The following is a 4,895-nucleotide window of genomic DNA, read 5'->3' as shown; positions in this document are numbered from 1 at the left end:
GGCCACTTATTCTTGTGTTTCACCACCCTGACAGTTAGGAAGTTTTTCCTAGTGTCCAACCTAAACCTCCTTTGCTGCAGTTTAAGCCCGTTGCTTCTTTTCCTATCATCAGAGGCCAAGGAGAACAATTTTCCCCCTCCTCCCTGTGATATCCTTTTAGGTATCTGAAAACCGCTGTCATGTCCCCTCTCAGTCTTCTCTTTTCCAGACTAAACAAGCCCAGTTCCTTCAGCGTTGCCACATAGCTCATGTTTTCTAGACCTTTAATCTTTTTTATTCTCTTCTCTGGACCCTCTCCAATTTCTCCACAGTTGAGGCCTAATCATTGCAGAGTAGAGTGGAAGAATTACTTCTCGTGTCTTGCTCATGACACTTCTGTTAATGTCGGATCTCAGAAGCAAAGCCATGTTGCAACTGGTGAATGTTTGGTTGGGAGGTTGCTAGGATAGTCACATTTACTGGACAGAAATTTGATTGGATTTCCCCCAATACCTGCATAATAAAAATAGAGCTGTTTGTATGGAAGCAGAATGGAGCACATCACAGCAAGCTACAGCTGTGGTATCAGCCACAGCAAAGGTGGAAGGAACGGCCAAATCCCAGGAAGAATGGTTGGATGCAAGGGCAAATTTTCCTCAGCGTCTGAGGGCAGAATGGTGGCCTGAGCGAGTCAGTTGCTGTTCTGGCCCTTTGCTACTTCAACTTCCATCATTGGAATAAGTTCCCAATGCCTTATACCCGTTGGGGGTCAGCTGAGTCAATCACACACTCTCTTTTCTGTGTCTCGATCCAAACACCAGTGTGTGCTCCTCTCCTTCCCCTTCTGCTGGCAAAGACTCCCACTATGCAAGGGGAATGCTTAAGGCCACTTCATACTATGGCAGAAAGTGTCTTTGCAGACCAAAGAATCCAGTTGGAGGGACACTGGAAATAGCCCGTTTTTGTTGCAAACAGTGACCCAGCTTGCAACCAGGGCCAGTTTATGACATTCTGAGGACCTCAGCTATGTCACGTGTACGAGATCCCATACTATAAAAATGAATGTATTATTTTCACAGAAAGAATATCAAATATATAAAAACAAAACTATATTCTCATAGAAAAACAAAAGAGAATATATAATTTGTTTTACATCATGAATAAGAAGAATTACCTAACATTAACGTTTGATTAATTTTGTTAGGGAAATACAAAGTTTATCCAGACTATATATAAAATATATTTACAAATGTTTATTCTGATTTAATTTGAAACAATGAATTATTCAAATTTTTCTTTTGCCATATTCATCCTTGACAGGTGTTTGTCAAAGCTAATCTCGAAAACCTCCAGTAATGGGGAATCCACAACCTCCTTTGGTAACTGCTAAAAATACAGTGAGGGTTCCCAAAACCAATGAAGGAAGCCAACACAAATTAATCCTCCTCAAGATCCACTCAACCCAAGATGATCACCTGCAAACTCAATCATAGGAAGCATGGATAGTACAGAAAGCGGTGTACATACACTAAAATACACAATCGTATGTGTATACAGATCAAAAGAAGAAAACGCACTAACACTTCAGAAAATGAAAATCAGGAGTGAAGACACTATATGACTGAATGTGCTGGACCACAAACAAGATGGCGGCCTTCCAGTTATTACCAGCCAAGAGAGGCAGTTTACATGAAGTCACTCCTAGGGCGAGTCCCATACAAGTATGAGCTTGACAGATCTGCTTGACAACGCTTCCGTCTTCAACCTCACATTTTCCCCAGTTTTGTCAGCAATGAGATTATTAATTTTTTTAAATAAACTATGAAGGCATGGCCAGAATTCTACTATAGCAGCTGGCCAAGAAAATGCTGCCTTTGGAGACAGATAGCAAACTTATAATATGGAGACATACCTATCTCATAGAACTGGAAGGGACCTTGAAAGGTCATTGAGCGCAGTCCTCTACCTTCAGGGGCGGCCATAGACTAGCTGCCAGCAACTGGCACCCTAGGCGAACAATGCAATCGACGCCCCCACCCCCAAACCCCAAGGGCAGATCTAGGCTGAGGTTTTTGGTAAACTGGGAAACATTTTGCCCCTATTTTGTGTTTAATGTTTCTTAAGTGTATTTATTTAAACAGACATAATTATTTGGTTTCTCCGTCCGTCCAACCAATGTTTCTGAGATCAGATTAAAATAGAGACAAGAAATTTTCAGAATAGATTTGTACATGACAGCTAGATAATATTTCAGTCTGATTTCAAATAAAAATGCATTAAAAATGTTAATTATAATTTTTATTATTACAAATCCAAAATAGTCCATTACGCTATCCTGTTTTAACTGCCATTACCACCATACGAATATAGAAAGAACTAAGAAAACTCTTCAATGAACTTTAACCTGTAATTACAAAATACTCCAAATAAAAAACACTCTGTGCTATTAAAACATGACTTTTCTTGCTTTACGTTTTGAAAACTCAGTCAGTCACTAGTTCTTTTAGAACCAGTTTTCAAGCTATTTCATGTTCTATTGACATTGTGGCAAGTCCAACAAGTCTCTCTTGCACCACTGTCAAACGCAGATATGTTTTTATTAATTTTAACTTGTTTCATGATCAGTTATTTTACCTAGATGCTCCTTTATGACTGGATCAAACATAGCTAGGAATTCAACACATTTTTAAAAGTTTCCATTACCTGGAGTGTATAATTTTTCATTTCTACCACAGCCACAGAAAGGATATTGCTATATTTTGCTCACTGAGAACTCTCACTAAAGCAATCAGACGCTCTAATTTTTGTCACCAATATTCTTCTTTTCCCTTGATCACACGTAAATTTTCTTTGACAGTTTTTCCTTTTTTCAATTGTAATTCAAGTTCTCTCCAATTTTGAAAACATTCAAAATGTTCTTTACTTCTTTCATGTGAAGAGAGAATTGATTATATGTTTTTCCAGTCCTTCGAACCATTTTCAGTAAGTGATGTACCAATTGCTTGATTTCTAAACAACTTGCAGCAAAAGCAAAACATAGTCCTTCGACACTGAATATAGTAACCAGTTTCGATTAATTTCTTCCCCCTTAATGAGTGAGCAGAGAATATTCTTTTATTTCCATTCTTAGGGAAGGGAAATTCATTAACTTGTTTGGGTCCATGTTCCACAAGAATTTGCCGCACACTGTCATCACATCTTGGCCATGAAGCTGGGTCCCCATAGTTTAACTTGTTTGTAACTTCCTCATTCTTTATTCCTTCTACTTCATTTACTATGATTTCTGCATTTGTCTCTGAAGGATAATAAATTTTCTCTACTTCCATCAGTCTGATGCTGTGAGCTGCCTTCATCTAGAAGTAGGTTTCCATTATCTTGAGTTTCCAAACAGCTTTTTTGTGGATGTGAGGTACTGTCGAAGCAAAAGCCTCACTCAGTTTACGCGGCTAAACAGACAGTTTTATTGGCCAATAAAAGCAAAGTGAGCCAAACGTGGTTCTAGCAAAGCCAGGCCCAGTAAGGCTGGCTAATACAATTAATTCTAGTGTTTTATACCCTTAACCAAACAAGTCTGACGTCAGGGCAAGAAATCAAAGCGAACTTCAAAGAGGAATTATTATCAGCAGAGAAAGAAACAGGTTTAGAGGGAGTTCGAGCTTCAGCTTAAAATAGTTCATTAACACATTCCAACAGCGCATCCTTCTGGCCTCTTCCCACCTCGGTGAAGGCCAGTTCACTCCCTCTAGTATACGTGCAGACACAAGAAACTGAAATGGCTTTTGTTATACAGAATGGCTTCTAGCTAAATATGAAATGGTTTCTACAGTACCCTCATCTCAAAGTAATATTCCTTCATATTCCAAACTGCTTACATGAGGATATGAGCTAACCTCTCCAAGTAAAAATTCCTTCATCTGGATGCTGTGAACTGCTTCCCCCTTTATTTGGATTAAAGAAAAGATATTTCAGGAAGGATCCCTGTTGTTTTGCTTCATCCTTTTCCTTCTCAGCCTTTTGTTTACGATACACAGCTCCTGAGGGCTTTCTTTTCCCTCCTTATGCCATGGGCAATCTTGATGATAGATCACTTGATGAAAAAAACACACAGGAAAAACACACAAAAGTAACAACTTACATGCTTAATTTTTGGCCCAAACTGTTGACAGCACTCAGAGTGAATTAGTTGCCGGCACTGCGTCAGCAGCGTCAGGCGTTACGGGAGGGGGAAGTGGCAGGGAGAGAGGGAAAGGGGGGATATTGGGAGTTGGCAAGAAACAAATGAAACTTGTGGCAAGGACAGGAGGAAGTGTATTTTTTTCCTTGAATTTGGCACCCCAGGTGACTGCCGAGTTCACCTACATGGATAGGCTGCCCCTGTCTGCCTTCACAGCAGGACCAAGGACCATCCCTGGCAGATTTGCTCTAGATCCCTAAGTGCCCCCCCAAGGATTGAACTCACAACACTGGGTTTAGTAGGCAAATGCTCAAACCACTGAGATTTCCCTCCCGCCATACTTCATTGTATAAATCCTAATTTTACAAGTGCAATGATCATTTCAGCCAGTCGCCCCATTCACCAGCGGTTCGCACATGCGCAGTGCAGGTCTGGTGAGTGGTTTTCACCGTGGTTTGTCAAGCCCTGTGTGTGTGTGTGTGTGTGTGTATATATATATATATATATATATATATATCCTATTTTAACTAAAATGTCTGTATTTGGAGATAATTTTCTTTTTCCCATATCCCCATTATTTATCAACTGACTTCAATAAAATTTGAAATTGAGTCAGTTTTTGTTTGGTGGCCCCTCATATTGTGAGGCTGTAAACAGTCACTTAGTTATGCCTTAATCTGGCACATACTTTCAGTCTTCTGTTGTCAGCGGCACAGACTGTTCACTGCTTCGCCATCTCCTT

This window comes from Pelodiscus sinensis, chromosome 15 (genome assembly GCF_052426305.1).
Source record: "Pelodiscus sinensis isolate ZL-2025 chromosome 15, ASM5242630v1, whole genome shotgun sequence".
Taxonomy (NCBI): Eukaryota; Metazoa; Chordata; order Testudines; family Trionychidae; genus Pelodiscus; species Pelodiscus sinensis.
The sequence above is the reverse complement of the archived record's forward strand: the minus strand, read 5'-3'. Positions refer to the sequence as shown.